The sequence below is a fragment of the Anomaloglossus baeobatrachus genome, chromosome 4, assembly GCF_048569485.1.
Source record: "Anomaloglossus baeobatrachus isolate aAnoBae1 chromosome 4, aAnoBae1.hap1, whole genome shotgun sequence".
Taxonomy (NCBI): Eukaryota; Metazoa; Chordata; class Amphibia; order Anura; family Aromobatidae; genus Anomaloglossus; species Anomaloglossus baeobatrachus.
In genome coordinates, this window is record NC_134356.1 from 241,086,288 (window position 1) to 241,107,796 (window position 21,509).

Genomic DNA, 21,509 nt, shown 5'->3' on the forward strand with positions numbered 1-21,509 from the left:
AAATTGTTCCTTTGGGGGGGTATTGCAACTTTTGGCCATTTTGAAGCGAAATTGTTCCTTTCGGGGGGTATTGCAACTTTTCGGCATTTTGAGGTGAAATTGTTCCTTTGGGGGGTATTGCAATTTTTTTTCCATTTTGAGGCGAAATTGTTCCTTTGGGGGGGTATTGCAACTTTTGGCCATTTTGAAGCAAAATTCTTCCTTTCGGGGGGTATTGCAACTTTTCGGCATTTTGAGGCGAAATTGTTCCTTTGGGGGGTATTGCAATTTTTTGCCACTTTGAGGCGAAATTGTTCCTTTGGGGGGGTATTGCAACTTTTGGCCATTTTGAAGCGAAATTTTTCCTTTCGGGGGGTATTGCAACTTTTCGGCATTTTGAGGCGAAATTGTTCCTTTCGGGGGGTATTGCAACTTTTCGACATTTTGAGGCGAAATTGTTCCTTTGGGGGGTATTGCACTTTTCTGCCATTTTGAGGCGAAATTGTTCCTTTGGGGGGGTATTGCAACTTTTGGCCATTTTGAAGCGAAATTGTTCCTTTCGGGGGGTATTGCAACTTTTCGGCATTTTGAGGCGAAATTGTTCCTTTGGGGGGGTATTGCAACTTTTGGCCATTTTGAAGCGAAATTGTTCCTTTCGGGGGGTATTGAAAATTTTCGACATTTTGAGGCGAAATTGTTCCTTTGGGGGGGTATTGCAACTTTTGGAAATTTGGAAGCGAAATTGTTCCTTTCGGGGGGTATTGCAACTTTTCGGCATTTTGAGGCGAAATTGTTCCTTTGGGGGGTATTGCAATTTTTTTTCCATTTTGAGGCGAAATTGTTCCTTTGGGGGGGTATTGCAACTTTTGGCCATTTTGAAGCGAAATTGTTCCTTTCGGGGGGTATTGCAACTTTTCGGCATTTTGAGGCGAAATTGTTCCTTTGGGGGGGTATTGCAACTTTTGGCCATTTTGAAGCGAAATTGTTCCTTTCGGGGGGTATTGCAACTTTTCGGCATTTTGAGGCAAAATTGTTCCTTTCGGGGGGTATTGCAACTTTTGGCCATTTTGAAGCGAAATTGTTCCTTTGGGGAGTATTGCAACTTTTCGGCATTTTGAGGCGAAATTGTTCCTTTGGGGGGGTATTGCAATTTTTTGCCATTTTGAGGCGAAATTGTTCCTTTCGGGGGGTATTGCAACTTTTCGGCATTTTGAGGCGAAATTGTTCCTTTGGGGGGTATTGCAATTTTTTGCCATTTTGAGGCGAAATTGTTCCTTTGGGGGGGTATTGCAAATTTTGGCCATTTTGAAGCGAAATTGTTCCTTTCGGGGGGTATTGCAACTTTTCGGCATTTTGAGGCGAAATTGTTCCTTTGGGGGGGTATTGCAACTTTTGACAATTTTGAAGCGAAATTGTTCCTTTCGGGGGGTATTGCAACTTTTCGGCATTTTGAGGCGAAATTGTTCCTTTGGGGGGGTATTGCAACTTTTGGCAATTTTGAAGCGAAATTGTTCCTTTCGGGGGGTATTGAAACTTTTCGGCATTTTGAGGCGAAATTGTTCCTTGGGGGGGTATTGCAATTTTTTTTTTTTAATTTGAGGCGAAATTGTTCCTTTGGGGGGTATTGCAACTTTTGGCCATTTTGAAGCGAAATTGTTCCTTTGGGGGGGTATTGCAACTTTTCGGCATTTTGAGGCGAAATTGTTCCCTTGGGGGGGTATTGCAATTTTTTGCCACTTTGAGGCGAAATTGTTCCTTTGGGGGGGTATTGCAACTTTTGGCCATTTCGAAGCGAAATTGTTCCTTTCGGGGGGTATTGCAACTTTTCGGCATTTTGAGGCGAAATTGTTCCTTTGGGGGGGTATTGCAATTTTTTGCCACTTTGAGGCGAAATTGTTCCTTTGGGGGGTATTGCAACTTTTGGCCATTTTGAAGCGAAATTGTTCCTTTCAGGGGGTATTGCAACTTTTCGGCATTTTAAGGCGAAATTGTTCCTTTGGGGGGGTATTGCAACTTTTGGCCATTTTGAAGCGAAATTGTTCCTTTGGGAGGGTATTGCAACTTTTCGGCATTTTGAGGCGAATTTTTTTCCTTTAGGGGGGTATTGCAAATTTTGGCCATTTTGAAGCGAAATTGTTCCTTTGGGGGGGTATTGCAATTTTTTGCCATTTTGAGGCGAAATTGTTCCTTTGGGGGGGTATTGCAACTTTTGGCCATTTTGAAGCGAAATTGTTCCTTTGGGGGGGTATTGCAATTTTTTGCCATTTTGAGGCGAAATTGTTCCTTTGGGGGGGTATTGCAACTTTTGGCCATTTTGAAACGAAATTGTTCCTTTCGGGGGGTATTGCAACTTTTCGGCATTTTGAGGCAAAATTGTTCCTTTGGGGGGTATTGCAATTTTTTTTCCATTTTGAGGCGAAATTGTTCCTTTGGGGGGGTATTGCAACTTTTGGCCATTTTGAAGCAAAATTGTTTCTTTCAGGGGGTATTGCAACTTTTCGGCATTTTGAGGCGAAATTGTTCCTTTGGGGGGGTATTGCAACTTTTGGCCATTTTGAAGCGAAATTGTTCCTTTCGGGGGGTATTGCAACTTTTCGGCATTTTGAGGTGAAATTGTTCCTTTGGGGGGTATTGCAATTTTTTTTCCATTTTGAGGCGAAATTGTTCCTTTGGGGGGGTATTGCAACTTTTGGCCATTTTGAAGCAAAATTCTTCCTTTCGGGGGGTATTGCAACTTTTCGGCATTTTGAGGCGAAATTGTTCCTTTGGGGGGTATTGCAATTTTTTGCCACTTTGAGGCGAAATTGTTCCTTTGGGGGGGTATTGCAACTTTTGGCCATTTTGAAGCGAAATTTTTCCTTTCGGGGGGTATTGCAACTTTTCGGCATTTTGAGGCGAAATTGTTCCTTTCGGGGGGTATTGCAACTTTTCGACATTTTGAGGCGAAATTGTTCCTTTGGGGGGTATTGCACTTTTCTGCCATTTTGAGGCGAAATTGTTCCTTTGGGGGGGTATTGCAACTTTTGGCCATTTTGAAGCGAAATTGTTCCTTTCGGGGGGTATTGCAACTTTTCGGCATTTTGAGGCGAAATTGTTCCTTTGGGGGGGTATTGCAACTTTTGGCCATTTTGAAGCGAAATTGTTCCTTTCGGGGGGTATTGAAAATTTTCGACATTTTGAGGCGAAATTGTTCCTTTGGGGGGGTATTGCAACTTTTGGAAATTTGGAAGCGAAATTGTTCCTTTCGGGGGGTATTGCAACTTTTCGGCATTTTGAGGCGAAATTGTTCCTTTGGGGGGTATTGCAATTTTTTTTCCATTTTGAGGCGAAATTGTTCCTTTGGGGGGGTATTGCAACTTTTGGCCATTTTGAAGCGAAATTGTTCCTTTCGGGGGGTATTGCAACTTTTCGGCATTTTGAGGCGAAATTGTTCCTTTGGGGGGGTATTGCAACTTTTGGCCATTTTGAAGCGAAATTGTTCCTTTCGGGGGGTATTGCAACTTTTCGGCATTTTGAGGCAAAATTGTTCCTTTCGGGGGGTATTGCAACTTTTGGCCATTTTGAAGCGAAATTGTTCCTTTGGGGAGTATTGCAACTTTTCGGCATTTTGAGGCGAAATTGTTCCTTTGGGGGGGTATTGCAATTTTTTGCCATTTTGAGGCGAAATTGTTCCTTTCGGGGGGTATTGCAACTTTTCGGCATTTTGAGGCGAAATTGTTCCTTTGGGGGGTATTGCAATTTTTTGCCATTTTGAGGCGAAATTGTTCCTTTGGGGGGGTATTGCAAATTTTGGCCATTTTGAAGCGAAATTGTTCCTTTCGGGGGGTATTGCAACTTTTCGGCATTTTGAGGCGAAATTGTTCCTTTGGGGGGGTATTGCAACTTTTGACAATTTTGAAGCGAAATTGTTCCTTTCGGGGGGTATTGCAACTTTTCGGCATTTTGAGGCGAAATTGTTCCTTTGGGGGGGTATTGCAACTTTTGGCAATTTTGAAGCGAAATTGTTCCTTTCGGGGGGTATTGAAACTTTTCGGCATTTTGAGGCGAAATTGTTCCTTGGGGGGGTATTGCAATTTTTTTTTTTTAATTTGAGGCGAAATTGTTCCTTTGGGGGGTATTGCAACTTTTGGCCATTTTGAAGCGAAATTGTTCCTTTGGGGGGGTATTGCAACTTTTCGGCATTTTGAGGCGAAATTGTTCCCTTGGGGGGGTATTGCAATTTTTTGCCATTTTGAGGCGAAATTGTTCCTTTGGGGGGGTATTGCAATTTTTTGCCATTTTGAGGCGAAGTTGTTCCTTTGGGGGGTATTGCAACTTTTGGCCATTTTGAAGCGAAATTGTTCCTTTCGGGGGGTATTGCAATTTTTCGGCATTTTGAGGCGAAATTGTTCCTTTGGGGGGGTATTGCAACTTTTGGCCATTTTGAAGCGAAATTGTTCCTTTGGGGGGGTATTGCAACTTTTCGGCATTTTGAGGCGAAATTGTTCCTTTGGGGGGTTTTGCAATTTTTTGCCATTTTGGGGCGAAATTGTTCCTTTGGGGGGTATTGCAATTTTTTGCCACTTTGAGGCGAAATTGTTCCTTTGGGGGGGTATTGCAACTTTTGGCCATTTCGAAGCGAAATTGTTCCTTTCGGGGGGTATTGCAACTTTTCGGCATTTTGAGGCGAAATTGTTCCTTTGGGGGGGTATTGCAATTTTTTGCCACTTTGAGGCGAAATTGTTCCTTTGGGGGGTATTGCAACTTTTGGCCATTTTGAAGCGAAATTGTTCCTTTCAGGGGGTATTGCAACTTTTCGGCATTTTAAGGCGAAATTGTTCCTTTGGGGGGGTATTGCAACTTTTGGCCATTTTGAAGCGAAATTGTTCCTTTGGGAGGGTATTGCAACTTTTCGGCATTTTGAGGCGAATTTTTTTCCTTTAGGGGGGTATTGCAAATTTTGGCCATTTTGAAGCGAAATTGTTCCTTTGGGGGGGTATTGCAATTTTTTGCCATTTTGAGGCGAAATTGTTCCTTTGGGGGGGTATTGCAACTTTTGGCCATTTTGAAGCGAAATTGTTCCTTTGGGGGGGTATTGCAATTTTTTGCCATTTTGAGGCGAAATTGTTCCTTTGGGGGGGTATTGCAACTTTTGGCCATTTTGAAACGAAATTGTTCCTTTCGGGGGGTATTGCAACTTTTCGGCATTTTGAGGCAAAATTGTTCCTTTGGGGGGTATTGCAATTTTTTTTCCATTTTGAGGCGAAATTGTTCCTTTGGGGGGGTATTGCAACTTTTGGCCATTTTGAAGCAAAATTGTTTCTTTCAGGGGGTATTGCAACTTTTCGGCATTTTGAGGCGAAATTGTTCCTTTGGGGGGGTATTGCAACTTTTGGCCATTTTGAAGCGAAATTGTTCCTTTCGGGGGGTATTGCAACTTTTCGGCATTTTGAGGTGAAATTGTTCCTTTGGGGGGTATTGCAATTTTTTTTCCATTTTGAGGCGAAATTGTTCCTTTGGGGGGGTATTGCAACTTTTGGCCATTTTGAAGCAAAATTCTTCCTTTCGGGGGGTATTGCAACTTTTCGGCATTTTGAGGCGAAATTGTTCCTTTGGGGGGTATTGCAATTTTTTGCCACTTTGAGGCGAAATTGTTCCTTTGGGGGGGTATTGCAACTTTTGGCCATTTTGAAGCGAAATTTTTCCTTTCGGGGGGTATTGCAACTTTTCGGCATTTTGAGGCGAAATTGTTCCTTTCGGGGGGTATTGCAACTTTTCGACATTTTGAGGCGAAATTGTTCCTTTGGGGGGTATTGCACTTTTCTGCCATTTTGAGGCGAAATTGTTCCTTTGGGGGGGTATTGCAACTTTTGGCCATTTTGAAGCGAAATTGTTCCTTTCGGGGGGTATTGCAACTTTTCGGCATTTTGAGGCGAAATTGTTCCTTTGGGGGGGTATTGCAACTTTTGGCCATTTTGAAGCGAAATTGTTCCTTTCGGGGGGTATTGAAAATTTTCGACATTTTGAGGCGAAATTGTTCCTTTGGGGGGGTATTGCAACTTTTGGAAATTTGGAAGCGAAATTGTTCCTTTCGGGGGGTATTGCAACTTTTCGGCATTTTGAGGCGAAATTGTTCCTTTGGGGGGTATTGCAATTTTTTTTCCATTTTGAGGCGAAATTGTTCCTTTGGGGGGGTATTGCAACTTTTGGCCATTTTGAAGCGAAATTGTTCCTTTCGGGGGGTATTGCAACTTTTCGGCATTTTGAGGCGAAATTGTTCCTTTGGGGGGGTATTGCAACTTTTGGCCATTTTGAAGCGAAATTGTTCCTTTCGGGGGGTATTGCAACTTTTCGGCATTTTGAGGCAAAATTGTTCCTTTCGGGGGGTATTGCAACTTTTGGCCATTTTGAAGCGAAATTGTTCCTTTGGGGAGTATTGCAACTTTTCGGCATTTTGAGGCGAAATTGTTCCTTTGGGGGGGTATTGCAATTTTTTGCCATTTTGAGGCGAAATTGTTCCTTTCGGGGGGTATTGCAACTTTTCGGCATTTTGAGGCGAAATTGTTCCTTTGGGGGGTATTGCAATTTTTTGCCATTTTGAGGCGAAATTGTTCCTTTGGGGGGTATTGCAAATTTTGGCCATTTTGAAGCGAAATTGTTCCTTTCGGGGGGTATTGCAACTTTTCGGCATTTTGAGGCGAAATTGTTCCTTTGGGGGGGTATTGCAACTTTTGACAATTTTGAAGCGAAATTGTTCCTTTCGGGGGGTATTGCAACTTTTCGGCATTTTGAGGCGAAATTGTTCCTTTGGGGGGGTATTGCAACTTTTGGCAATTTTGAAGCGAAATTGTTCCTTTCGGGGGGTATTGAAACTTTTCGGCATTTTGAGGCGAAATTGTTCCTTGGGGGGGTATTGCAATTTTTTTTTTTTAATTTGAGGCGAAATTGTTCCTTTGGGGGGTATTGCAACTTTTGGCCATTTTGAAGCGAAATTGTTCCTTTGGGGGGGTATTGCAACTTTTCGGCATTTTGAGGCGAAATTGTTCCCTTGGGGGGGTATTGCAATTTTTTGCCACTTTGAGGCGAAATTGTTCCTTTGGGGGGGTATTGCAACTTTTGGCCATTTCGAAGCGAAATTGTTCCTTTCGGGGGGTATTGCAACTTTTCGGCATTTTGAGGCGAAATTGTTCCTTTGGGGGGGTATTGCAATTTTTTGCCACTTTGAGGCGAAATTGTTCCTTTGGGGGGTATTGCAACTTTTGGCCATTTTGAAGCGAAATTGTTCCTTTCAGGGGGTATTGCAACTTTTCGGCATTTTAAGGCGAAATTGTTCCTTTGGGGGGGTATTGCAACTTTTGGCCATTTTGAAGCGAAATTGTTCCTTTGGGAGGGTATTGCAACTTTTCGGCATTTTGAGGCGAATTTTTTTCCTTTAGGGGGGTATTGCAAATTTTGGCCATTTTGAAGCGAAATTGTTCCTTTGGGGGGGTATTGCAATTTTTTGCCATTTTGAGGCGAAATTGTTCCTTTGGGGGGGTATTGCAACTTTTGGCCATTTTGAAGCGAAATTGTTCCTTTGGGGGGGTATTGCAATTTTTTGCCATTTTGAGGCGAAATTGTTCCTTTGGGGGGGTATTGCAACTTTTGGCCATTTTGAAACGAAATTGTTCCTTTCGGGGGGTATTGCAACTTTTCGGCATTTTGAGGCAAAATTGTTCCTTTGGGGGGTATTGCAATTTTTTTTCCATTTTGAGGCGAAATTGTTCCTTTGGGGGGGTATTGCAACTTTTGGCCATTTTGAAGCAAAATTGTTTCTTTCAGGGGGTATTGCAACTTTTCGGCATTTTGAGGCGAAATTGTTCCTTTGGGGGGGTATTGCAACTTTTGGCCATTTTGAAGCGAAATTGTTCCTTTCGGGGGGTATTGCAACTTTTCGGCATTTTGAGGTGAAATTGTTCCTTTGGGGGGTATTGCAATTTTTTTTCCATTTTGAGGCGAAATTGTTCCTTTGGGGGGGTATTGCAACTTTTGGCCATTTTGAAGCAAAATTCTTCCTTTCGGGGGGTATTGCAACTTTTCGGCATTTTGAGGCGAAATTGTTCCTTTGGGGGGTATTGCAATTTTTTGCCACTTTGAGGCGAAATTGTTCCTTTGGGGGGGTATTGCAACTTTTGGCCATTTTGAAGCGAAATTTTTCCTTTCGGGGGGTATTGCAACTTTTCGGCATTTTGAGGCGAAATTGTTCCTTTCGGGGGGTATTGCAACTTTTCGACATTTTGAGGCGAAATTGTTCCTTTGGGGGGTATTGCACTTTTCTGCCATTTTGAGGCGAAATTGTTCCTTTGGGGGGGTATTGCAACTTTTGGCCATTTTGAAGCGAAATTGTTCCTTTCGGGGGGTATTGCAACTTTTCGGCATTTTGAGGCGAAATTGTTCCTTTGGGGGGGTATTGCAACTTTTGGCCATTTTGAAGCGAAATTGTTCCTTTCGGGGGTATTGAAAATTTTCGACATTTTGAGGCGAAATTGTTCCTTTGGGGGGGTATTGCAACTTTTGGAAATTTGGAAGCGAAATTGTTCCTTTCGGGGGGTATTGCAACTTTTCGGCATTTTGAGGCGAAATTGTTCCTTTGGGGGGTATTGCAATTTTTTTTCCATTTTGAGGCGAAATTGTTCCTTTGGGGGGGTATTGCAACTTTTGGCCATTTTGAAGCGAAATTGTTCCTTTCGGGGGGTATTGCAACTTTTCGGCATTTTGAGGCGAAATTGTTCCTTTGGGGGGGTATTGCAACTTTTGGCCATTTTGAAGCGAAATTGTTCCTTTCGGGGGGTATTGCAACTTTTCGGCATTTTGAGGCAAAATTGTTCCTTTCGGGGGGTATTGCAACTTTTGGCCATTTTGAAGCGAAATTGTTCCTTTGGGGAGTATTGCAACTTTTCGGCATTTTGAGGCGAAATTGTTCCTTTGGGGGGGTATTGCAATTTTTTGCCATTTTGAGGCGAAATTGTTCCTTTCGGGGGGTATTGCAACTTTTCGGCATTTTGAGGCGAAATTGTTCCTTTGGGGGGTATTGCAATTTTTTGCCATTTTGAGGCGAAATTGTTCCTTTGGGGGGGTATTGCAAATTTTGGCCATTTTGAAGCGAAATTGTTCCTTTCGGGGGGTATTGCAACTTTTCGGCATTTTGAGGCGAAATTGTTCCTTTGGGGGGGTATTGCAACTTTTGACAATTTTGAAGCGAAATTGTTCCTTTCGGGGGGTATTGCAACTTTTCGGCATTTTGAGGCGAAATTGTTCCTTTGGGGGGGTATTGCAACTTTTGGCAATTTTGAAGCGAAATTGTTCCTTTCGGGGGGTATTGAAACTTTTCGGCATTTTGAGGCGAAATTGTTCCTTGGGGGGGTATTGCAATTTTTTTTTTTTAATTTGAGGCGAAATTGTTCCTTTGGGGGGTATTGCAACTTTTGGCCATTTTGAAGCGAAATTGTTCCTTTGGGGGGGTATTGCAACTTTTCGGCATTTTGAGGCGAAATTGTTCCCTTGGGGGGGTATTGCAATTTTTTGCCATTTTGAGGCGAAATTGTTCCTTTGGGGGGGTATTGCAATTTTTTGCCATTTTGAGGCGAAGTTGTTCCTTTGGGGGGTATTGCAACTTTTGGCCATTTTGAAGCGAAATTGTTCCTTTCGGGGGGTATTGCAATTTTTCGGCATTTTGAGGCGAAATTGTTCCTTTGGGGGGGTATTGCAACTTTTGGCCATTTTGAAGCGAAATTGTTCCTTTGGGGGGGTATTGCAACTTTTCGGCATTTTGAGGCGAAATTGTTCCTTTGGGGGGTTTTGCAATTTTTTGCCATTTTGGGGCGAAATTGTTCCTTTGGGGGGTATTGCAATTTTTTGCCACTTTGAGGCGAAATTGTTCCTTTGGGGGGGTATTGCAACTTTTGGCCATTTCGAAGCGAAATTGTTCCTTTCGGGGGGTATTGCAACTTTTCGGCATTTTGAGGCGAAATTGTTCCTTTGGGGGGGTATTGCAATTTTTTGCCACTTTGAGGCGAAATTGTTCCTTTGGGGGGTATTGCAACTTTTGGCCATTTTGAAGCGAAATTGTTCCTTTCAGGGGGTATTGCAACTTTTCGGCATTTTAAGGCGAAATTGTTCCTTTGGGGGGGTATTGCAACTTTTGGCCATTTTGAAGCGAAATTGTTCCTTTGGGAGGGTATTGCAACTTTTCGGCATTTTGAGGCGAATTTTTTTCCTTTAGGGGGGTATTGCAAATTTTGGCCATTTTGAAGCGAAATTGTTCCTTTGGGGGGGTATTGCAATTTTTTGCCATTTTGAGGCGAAATTGTTCCTTTGGGGGGGTATTGCAACTTTTGGCCATTTTGAAGCGAAATTGTTCCTTTGGGGGGGTATTGCAATTTTTTGCCATTTTGAGGCGAAATTGTTCCTTTGGGGGGGTATTGCAACTTTTGGCCATTTTGAAACGAAATTGTTCCTTTCGGGGGGTATTGCAACTTTTCGGCATTTTGAGGCAAAATTGTTCCTTTGGGGGGTATTGCAATTTTTTTTCCATTTTGAGGCGAAATTGTTCCTTTGGGGGGGTATTGCAACTTTTGGCCATTTTGAAGCAAAATTGTTTCTTTCAGGGGGTATTGCAACTTTTCGGCATTTTGAGGCGAAATTGTTCCTTTGGGGGGGTATTGCAACTTTTGGCCATTTTGAAGCGAAATTGTTCCTTTCGGGGGGTATTGCAACTTTTCGGCATTTTGAGGTGAAATTGTTCCTTTGGGGGGTATTGCAATTTTTTTTCCATTTTGAGGCGAAATTGTTCCTTTGGGGGGGTATTGCAACTTTTGGCCATTTTGAAGCAAAATTCTTCCTTTCGGGGGGTATTGCAACTTTTCGGCATTTTGAGGCGAAATTGTTCCTTTGGGGGGTATTGCAATTTTTTGCCACTTTGAGGCGAAATTGTTCCTTTGGGGGGGTATTGCAACTTTTGGCCATTTTGAAGCGAAATTTTTCCTTTCGGGGGGTATTGCAACTTTTCGGCATTTTGAGGCGAAATTGTTCCTTTCGGGGGGTATTGCAACTTTTCGACATTTTGAGGCGAAATTGTTCCTTTGGGGGGTATTGCACTTTTCTGCCATTTTGAGGCGAAATTGTTCCTTTGGGGGGGTATTGCAACTTTTGGCCATTTTGAAGCGAAATTGTTCCTTTCGGGGGGTATTGCAACTTTTCGGCATTTTGAGGCGAAATTGTTCCTTTGGGGGGGTATTGCAACTTTTGGCCATTTTGAAGCGAAATTGTTCCTTTCGGGGGGTATTGAAAATTTTCGACATTTTGAGGCGAAATTGTTCCTTTGGGGGGGTATTGCAACTTTTGGAAATTTGGAAGCGAAATTGTTCCTTTCGGGGGGTATTGCAACTTTTCGGCATTTTGAGGCGAAATTGTTCCTTTGGGGGGTATTGCAATTTTTTTTCCATTTTGAGGCGAAATTGTTCCTTTGGGGGGGTATTGCAACTTTTGGCCATTTTGAAGCGAAATTGTTCCTTTCGGGGGGTATTGCAACTTTTCGGCATTTTGAGGCGAAATTGTTCCTTTGGGGGGGTATTGCAACTTTTGGCCATTTTGAAGCGAAATTGTTCCTTTCGGGGGGTATTGCAACTTTTCGGCATTTTGAGGCAAAATTGTTCCTTTCGGGGGGTATTGCAACTTTTGGCCATTTTGAAGCGAAATTGTTCCTTTGGGGAGTATTGCAACTTTTCGGAATTTTGAGGCGAAATTGTTCCTTTGGGGGGGTATTGCAATTTTTTGCCATTTTGAGGCGAAATTGTTCCTTTCGGGGGGTATTGCAACTTTTCGGCATTTTGAGGCGAAATTGTTCCTTTGGGGGGTATTGCAATTTTTTGCCATTTTGAGGCGAAATTGTTCCTTTGGGGGGGTATTGCAAATTTTGGCCATTTTGAAGCGAAATTGTTCCTTTCGGGGGGTATTGCAACTTTTCGGCATTTTGAGGCGAAATTGTTCCTTTGGGGGGGTATTGCAACTTTTGACAATTTTGAAGCGAAATTGTTCCTTTCGGGGGGTATTGCAACTTTTCGGCATTTTGAGGCGAAATTGTTCCTTTGGGGGGGTATTGCAACTTTTGGCAATTTTGAAGCGAAATTGTTCCTTTCGGGGGGTATTGAAACTTTTCGGCATTTTGAGGCGAAATTGTTCCTTGGGGGGGTATTGCAATTTTTTTTTTTTAATTTGAGGCGAAATTGTTCCTTTGGGGGGTATTGCAACTTTTGGCCATTTTGAAGCGAAATTGTTCCTTTGGGGGGGTATTGCAACTTTTCGGCATTTTGAGGCGAAATTGTTCCCTTGGGGGGGTATTGCAATTTTTTGCCACTTTGAGGCGAAATTGTTCCTTTGGGGGGGTATTGCAACTTTTGGCCATTTCGAAGCGAAATTGTTCCTTTCGGGGGGTATTGCAACTTTTCGGCATTTTGAGGCGAAATTGTTCCTTTGGGGGGGTATTGCAATTTTTTGCCACTTTGAGGCGAAATTGTTCCTTTGGGGGGTATTGCAACTTTTGGCCATTTTGAAGCGAAATTGTTCCTTTCAGGGGGTATTGCAACTTTTCGGCATTTTAAGGCGAAATTGTTCCTTTGGGGGGGTATTGCAACTTTTGGCCATTTTGAAGCGAAATTGTTCCTTTGGGAGGGTATTGCAACTTTTCGGCATTTTGAGGCGAATTTTTTTCCCTTAGGGGGGTATTGCAAATTTTGGCCATTTTGAAGCGAAATTGTTCCTTTGGGGGGGTATTGCAATTTTTTGCCATTTTGAGGCGAAATTGTTCCTTTGGGGGGGTATTGCAACTTTTGGCCATTTTGAAGCGAAATTGTTCCTTTGGGGGGGTATTGCAATTTTTTGCCATTTTGAGGCGAAATTGTTCCTTTGGGGGGGTATTGCAACTTTTGGCCATTTTGAAACGAAATTGTTCCTTTCGGGGGGTATTGCAACTTTTCGGCATTTTGAGGCAAAATTGTTCCTTTGGGGGGTATTGCAATTTTTTTTCCATTTTGAGGCGAAATTGTTCCTTTGGGGGGGTATTGCAACTTTTGGCCATTTTGAAGCAAAATTGTTTCTTTCAGGGGGTATTGCAACTTTTCGGCATTTTGAGGCGAAATTGTTCCTTTGGGGGGGTATTGCAACTTTTGGCCATTTTGAAGCGAAATTGTTCCTTTCGGGGGGTATTGCAACTTTTCGGCATTTTGAGGTGAAATTGTTCCTTTGGGGGGTATTGCAATTTTTTTTCCATTTTGAGGCGAAATTGTTCCTTTGGGGGGGTATTGCAACTTTTGGCCATTTTGAAGCAAAATTCTTCCTTTCGGGGGGTATTGCAACTTTTCGGCATTTTGAGGCGAAATTGTTCCTTTGGGGGGTATTGCAATTTTTTGCCACTTTGAGGCGAAATTGTTCCTTTGGGGGGGTATTGCAACTTTTGGCCATTTTGAAGCGAAATTTTTCCTTTCGGGGGGTATTGCAACTTTTCGGCATTTTGAGGCGAAATTGTTCCTTTCGGGGGGTATTGCAACTTTTCGACATTTTGAGGCGAAATTGTTCCTTTGGGGGGTATTGCACTTTTCTGCCATTTTGAGGCGAAATTGTTCCTTTGGGGGGGTATTGCAACTTTTGGCCATTTTGAAGCGAAATTGTTCCTTTCGGGGGGTATTGCAACTTTTCGGCATTTTGAGGCGAAATTGTTCCTTTGGGGGGGTATTGCAACTTTTGGCCATTTTGAAGCGAAATTGTTCCTTTCGGGGGGTATTGAAAATTTTCGACATTTTGAGGCGAAATTGTTCCTTTGGGGGGGTATTGCAACTTTTGGAAATTTGGAAGCGAAATTGTTCCTTTCGGGGGGTATTGCAACTTTTCGGCATTTTGAGGCGAAATTGTTCCTTTGGGGGGTATTGCAATTTTTTTTCCATTTTGAGGCGAAATTGTTCCTTTGGGGGGGTATTGCAACTTTTGGCCATTTTGAAGCGAAATTGTTCCTTTCGGGGGGTATTGCAACTTTTCGGCATTTTGAGGCGAAATTGTTCCTTTGGGGGGGTATTGCAACTTTTGGCCATTTTGAAGCGAAATTGTTCCTTTCGGGGGGTATTGCAACTTTTCGGCATTTTGAGGCAAAATTGTTCCTTTCGGGGGGTATTGCAACTTTTGGCCATTTTGAAGCGAAATTGTTCCTTTGGGGAGTATTGCAACTTTTCGGCATTTTGAGGCGAAATTGTTCCTTTGGGGGGGTATTGCAATTTTTTGCCATTTTGAGGCGAAATTGTTCCTTTCGGGGGGTATTGCAACTTTTCGGCATTTTGAGGCGAAATTGTTCCTTTGGGGGGGTATTGCAAATTTTGGCCATTTTGAAGCGAAATTGTTCCTTTCGGGGGGTATTGCAACTTTTCGGCATTTTGAGGCGAAATTGTTCCTTTGGGGGGGTATTGCAACTTTTGACAATTTTGAAGCGAAATTGTTCCTTTCGGGGGGTATTGCAACTTTTCGGCATTTTGAGGCGAAATTGTTCCTTTGGGGGGGTATTGCAACTTTTGGCAATTTTGAAGCGAAATTGTTCCTTTCGGGGGGTATTGAAACTTTTCGGCATTTTGAGGCGAAATTGTTCCTTGGGGGGGTATTGCAATTTTTTTTTTTTAATTTGAGGCGAAATTGTTCCTTTGGGGGGTATTGCAACTTTTGGCCATTTTGAAGCGAAATTGTTCCTTTGGGGGGGTATTGCAACTTTTCGGCATTTTGAGGCGAAATTGTTCCCTTGGGGGGGTATTGCAATTTTTTGCCATTTTGAGGCGAAATTGTTCCTTTGGGGGGGTATTGCAATTTTTTGCCATTTTGAGGCGAAGTTGTTCCTTTGGGGGGTATTGCAACTTTTGGCCATTTTGAAGCGAAATTGTTCCTTTCGGGGGGTATTGCAATTTTTCGGCATTTTGAGGCGAAATTGTTCCTTTGGGGGGGTATTGCAACTTTTGGCCATTTTGAAGCGAAATTGTTCCTTTGGGGGGGTATTGCAACTTTTCGGCATTTTGAGGCGAAATTGTTCCTTTGGGGGGTTTTGCAATTTTTTGCCATTTTGGGGCGAAATTGTTCCTTTGGGGGGTATTGCAATTTTTTGCCACTTTGAGGCGAAATTGTTCCTTTGGGGGGGTATTGCAACTTTTGGCCATTTCGAAGCGAAATTGTTCCTTTCGGGGGGTATTGCAACTTTTCGGCATTTTGAGGCGAAATTGTTCCTTTGGGGGGGTATTGCAATTTTTTGCCACTTTGAGGCGAAATTGTTCCTTTGGGGGGTATTGCAACTTTTGGCCATTTTGAAGCGAAATTGTTCCTTTCAGGGGGTATTGCAACTTTTCGGCATTTTAAGGCGAAATTGTTCCTTTGGGGGGGTATTGCAACTTTTGGCCATTTTGAAGCGAAATTGTTCCTTTGGGAGGGTATTGCAACTTTTCGGCATTTTGAGGCGAATTTTTTTCCTTTAGGGGGGTATTGCAAATTTTGGCCATTTTGAAGCGAAATTGTTCCTTTGGGGGGGTATTGCAATTTTTTGCCATTTTGAGGCGAAATTGTTCCTTTGGGGGGGTATTGCAACTTTTGGCCATTTTGAAGCGAAATTGTTCCTTTGGGGGGGTATTGCAATTTTTTGCCATTTTGAGGCGAAATTGTTCCTTTGGGGGGGTATTGCAACTTTTGGCCATTTTGAAACGAAATTGTTCCTTTCGGGGGGTATTGCAACTTTTCGGCATTTTGAGGCAAAATTGTTCCTTTGGGGGGTATTGCAATTTTTTTTCCATTTTGAGGCGAAATTGTTCCTTTGGGGGGGTATTGCAACTTTTGGCCATTTTGAAGCAAAATTGTTTCTTTCAGGGGGTATTGCAACTTTTCGGCATTTTGAGGCGAAATTGTTCCTTTGGGGGGGTATTGCAACTTTTGGCCATTTTGAAGCGAAATTGTTCCTTTCGGGGGGTATTGCAACTTTTCGGCATTTTGAGGTGAAATTGTTCCTTTGGGGGGTATTGCAATTTTTTTTCCATTTTGAGGCGAAATTGTTCCTTTGGGGGGGTATTGCAACTTTTGGCCATTTTGAAGCAAAATTCTTCCTTTCGGGGGGTATTGCAACTTTTCGGCATTTTGAGGCGAAATTGTTCCTTTGGGGGGTATTGCAATTTTTTGCCACTTTGAGGCGAAATTGTTCCTTTGGGGGGGTATTGCAACTTTTGGCCATTTTGAAGCGAAATTTTTCCTTTCGGGGGGTATTGCAACTTTTCGGCATTTTGAGGCGAAATTGTTCCTTTCGGGGGGTATTGCAACTTTTCGACATTTTGAGGCGAAATTGTTCCTTTGGGGGGTATTGCACTTTTCTGCCATTTTGAGGCGAAATTGTTCCTTTGGGGGGGTATTGCAACTTTTGGCCATTTTGAAGCGAAATTGTTCCTTTCGGGGGGTATTGCAACTTTTCGGCATTTTGAGGCGAAATTGTTCCTTTGGGGGGGTATTGCAACTTTTGGCCATTTTGAAGCGAAATTGTTCCTTTCGGGGGGTATTGAAAATTTTCGACATTTTGAGGCGAAATTGTTCCTTTGGGGGGGTATTGCAACTTTTGGAAATTTGGAAGCGAAATTGTTCCTTTCGGGGGGTATTGCAACTTTTCGGCATTTTGAGGCGAAATTGTTCCTTTGGGGGGTATTGCAATTTTTTTTCCATTTTGAGGCGAAATTGTTCCTTTGGGGGGGTATTGCAACTTTTGGCCATTTTGAAGCGAAATTGTTCCTTTCGGGGGGTATTGCAACTTTTCGGCATTTTGAGGCGAAATTGTTCCTTTGGGGGGGTATTGCAACTTTTGGCCATTTTGAAGCGAAATTGTTCCTTTCGGGGGGTATTGCAACTTTTCGGCATTTTGAGGCAAAATTGTTCCTTTCGGGGGGTATTGCAACTTTTGGCCATTTTGAAGCGAAATTGTTCCTTTGGGGAGTATTGCAACTTTTCGGCATTTTGAGGCGAAATTGTTCCTTTGGGGGGGTATTGCAATTTTTTGCCATTTTGAGGCGAAATTGTTCCTTTCGGGGGGTATTGCAACTTTTCGGCATTTTGAGGCGAAATTGTTCCTTTGGGGGGTATTGCAATTTTTTGCCATTTTGAGGCGAAATTGTTCCTTTGGGGGGGTATTGCAAATTTTGGCCATTTTGAAGCGAAATTGTTCCTTTCGGGGGGTATTGCAACTTTTCGGCATTTTGAGGCGAAATTGTTCCTTTGGGGGGGTATTGCAACTTTTGACAATTTTGAAGCGAAATTGTTCCTTTCGGGGGGTATTGCAACTTTTCGGCATTTTGAGGCGAAATTGTTCCTTTGGGGGGGTATTGCAACTTTTGGCAATTTTGAAGCGAAATTGTTCCTTTCGGGGGGTATTGAAACTTTTCGGCATTTTGAGGCGAAATTGTTCCTTGGGGGGGTATTGCAATTTTTTTTTTTTAATTTGAGGCGAAATTGTTCCTTTGGGGGGTATTGCAACTTTTGGCCATTTTGAAGCGAAATTGTTCCTTTGGGGGGGTATTGCAACTTTTCGGCATTTTGAGGCGAAATTGTTCCCTTGGGGGGGTATTGCAATTTTTTGCCATTTTGAGGCGAAATTGTTCCTTTGGGGGGGTATTGCAATTTTTTGCCATTTTGAGGCGAAGTTGTTCCTTTGGGGGGTATTGCAACTTTTGGCCATTTTGAAGCGAAATTGTTCCTTTCGGGGGGTATTGCAATTTTTCGGCATTTTGAGGCGAAATTGTTCCTTTGGGGGGGTATTGCAACTTTTGGCCATTTTGAAGCGAAATTGTTCCTTTGGGGGGGTATTGCAACTTTTCGGCATTTTGAGGCGAAATTGTTCCTTTGGGGGGTTTTGCAATTTTTTGCCATTTTGGGGCGAAATTGTTCCTTTGGGGGGTATTGCAATTTTTTGCCACTTTGAGGCGAAATTGTTCCTTTGGGGGGGTATTGCAACTTTTGGCCATTTCGAAGCGAAATTGTTCCTTTCGGGGGGTATTGCAACTTTTCGGCATTTTGAGGCGAAATTGTTCCTTTGGGGGGTATTGCAATTTTTTGCCACTTTGAGGCGAAATTGTTCCTTTGGGGGGTATTGCAACTTTTGGCCATTTTGAAGCGAAATTGTTCCTTTCAGGGGGTATTGCAACTTTTCGGCATTTTAAGGCGAAATTGTTCCTTTGGGGGGGTATTGCAACTTTTGGCCATTTTGAAGCGAAATTGTTCCTTTGGGAGGGTATTGCAACTTTTCGGCATTTTGAGGCGAATTTTTTTCCTTTAGGGGGGTATTGCAAATTTTGGCCATTTTGAAGCGAAATTGTTCCTTTGGGGGGGTATTGCAATTTTTTGCCATTTTGAGGCGAAATTGTTCCTTTGGGGGGGTATTGCAACTTTTGGCCATTTTGAAGCGAAATTGTTCCTTTGGGGGGGTATTGCAATTTTTTGCCATTTTGAGGCGAAATTGTTCCTTTGGGGGGTATTGCAACTTTTGGCCATTTTGAAACGAAATTGTTCCTTTCGGGGGGTATTGCAACTTTTCGGCATTTTGAGGCAAAATTGTTCCTTTGGGGGGTATTGCAATTTTTTTTCCATTTTGAGGCGAAATTGTTCCTTTGGGGGGGTATTGCAACTTTTGGCCATTTTGAAGCAAAATTGTTTCTTTCAGGGGGTATTGCAACTTTTCGGCATTTTGAGGCGAAATTGTTCCTTTGGGGGGGTATTGCAACTTTTGGCCATTTTGAAGCGAAATTGTTCCTTTCGGGGGGTATTGCAACTTTTCGGCATTTTGAGGTGAAATTGTTCCTTTGGGGGGTATTGCAATTTTTTTTCCATTTTGAGGCGAAATTGTTCCTTTGGGGGGGTATTGCAACTTTTGGCCATTTTGAAGCAAAATTCTTCCTTTCGGGGGGTATTGCAACTTTTCGGCATTTTGAGGCGAAATTGTTCCTTTGGGGGGTATTGCAATTTTTTGCCACTTTGAGGCGAAATTGTTCCTTTGGGGGGGTATTGCAACTTTTGGCCATTTTGAAGCGAAATTTTTCCTTTCGGGGGGTATTGCAACTTTTCGGCATTTTGAGGCGAAATTGTTCCTTTCGGGGGGTATTGCAACTTTTCGACATTTTGAGGCGAAATTGTTCCTTTGGGGGGTATTGCACTTTTCTGCCATTTTGAGGCGAAATTGTTCCTTTGGGGGGGTATTGCAACTTTTGGCCATTTTGAAGCGAAATTGTTCCTTTCGGGGGGTATTGCAACTTTTCGGCATTTTGAGGCGAAATTGTTCCTTTGGGGGGGTATTGCAACTTTTGGCCATTTTGAAGCGAAATTGTTCCTTTCGGGGGGTATTGAAAATTTTCGACATTTTGAGGCGAAATTGTTCCTTTGGGGGGGTATTGCAACTTTTGGAAATTTGGAAGCGAAATTGTTCCTTTCGGGGGGTATTGCAACTTTTCGGCATTTTGAGGCGAAATTGTTCCTTTGGGGGGTATTGCAATTTTTTTTCCATTTTGAGGCGAAATTGTTCCTTTGGGGGGGTATTGCAACTTTTGGCCATTTTGAAGCGAAATTGTTCCTTTCGGGGGGTATTGCAACTTTTCGGCATTTTGAGGCGAAATTGTTCCTTTGGGGGGGTATTGCAACTTTTGGCCATTTTGAAGCGAAATTGTTCCTTTCGGGGGGTATTGCAACTTTTCGGCATTTTGAGGCAAAATTGTTCCTTTCGGGGGGTATTGCAACTTTTGGCCATTTTGAAGCGAAATTGTTCCTTTGGGGAGTATTGCAACTTTTCGGCATTTTGAGGCGAAATTGTTCCTTTGGGGGGGTATTGCAATTTTTTGCCATTTTGAGGCGAAATTGTTCCTTTCGGGGGGTATTGCAACTTTTCGGCATTTTGAGGCGAAATTGTTCCTTTGGGGGGTATTGCAATTTTTTGCCATTTTGAGGCGAAATTGTTCCTTTGGGGGGGTATTGCAAATTTTGGCCATTTTGAAGCGAAATTGTTCCTTTCGGGGGGTATTGCAACTTTTCGGCATTTTGAGGCGAAATTGTTCCTTTGGGGGGGTATTGCAACTTTTGACAATTTTGAAGCGAAATTGTTCCTTTCGGGGGGTATTGCAACTTTTCGGCATTTTGAGGCGAAATTGTTCCTTTGGGGGGGTATTGCAACTTTTGGCAATTTTGAAGCGAAATTGTTCCTTTCGGGGGGTATTGAAACTTTTCGGCATTTTGAGGCGAAATTGTTCCTTGGGGGGGTATTGCAATTTTTTTTTTTTAATTTGAGGCGAAATTGTTCCTTTGGGGGGTATTGCAACTTTTGGCCATTTTGAAGCGAAATTGTTCCTTTGGGGGGGTATTGCAACTTTTCGGCATTTTGAGGCGAAATTGTTCCCTTGGGGGGGTATTGCAATTTTTTGCCACTTTGAGGCGAAATTGTTCCTTTGGGGGGGTATTGCAACTTTTGGCCATTTCGAAGCGAAATTGTTCCTTTCGGGGGGTATTGCAACTTTTCGGCATTTTGAGGCGAAATTGTTCCTTTGGGGGGGTATTGCAATTTTTTGCCACTTTGAGGCGAAATTGTTCCTTTGGGGGGTATTGCAACTTTTGGCCATTTTGAAGCGAAATTGTTCCTTTCAGGGGGTATTGCAACTTTTCGGCATTTTAAGGCGAAATTGTTCCTTTGGGGGGGTATTGCAACTTTTGGCCATTTTGAAGCGAAATTGTTCCTTTGGGAGGGTATTGCAACTTTTCGGCATTTTGAGGCGAATTTTTTTCCTTTAGGGGGGTATTGCAAATTTTGGCCATTTTGAAGCGAAATTGTTCCTTTGGGGGGGTATTGCAATTTTTTGCCATTTTGAGGCGAAATTGTTCCTTTGGGGGGGTATTGCAACTTTTGGCCATTTTGAAGCGAAATTGTTCCTTTGGGGGGGTATTGCAATTTTTTGCCATTTTGAGGCGAAATTGTTCCTTTGGGGGGGTATTGCAACTTTTGGCCATTTTGAAACGAAATTGTTCCTTTCGGGGGGTATTGCAACTTTTCGGCATTTTGAGGCAAAATTGTTCCTTTGGGGGGTATTGCAATTTTTTTTCCATTTTGAGGCGAAATTGTTCCTTTGGGGGGGTATTGCAACTTTTGGCCATTTTGAAGCAAAATTGTTTCTTTCAGGGGGTATTGCAACTTTTCGGCATTTTGAGGCGAAATTGTTCCTTTGGGGGGGTATTGCAACTTTTGGCCATTTTGAAGCGAAATTGTTCCTTTCGGGGGGTATTGCAACTTTTCGGCATTTTGAGGTGAAATTGTTCCTTTGGGGGGTATTGCAATTTTTTTTCCATTTTGAGGCGAAATTGTTCCTTTGGGGGGGTATTGCAACTTTTGGCCATTTTGAAGCAAAATTCTTCCTTTCGGGGGGTATTGCAACTTTTCGGCATTTTGAGGCGAAATTGTTCCTTTGGGGGGTATTGCAATTTTTTGCCACTTTGAG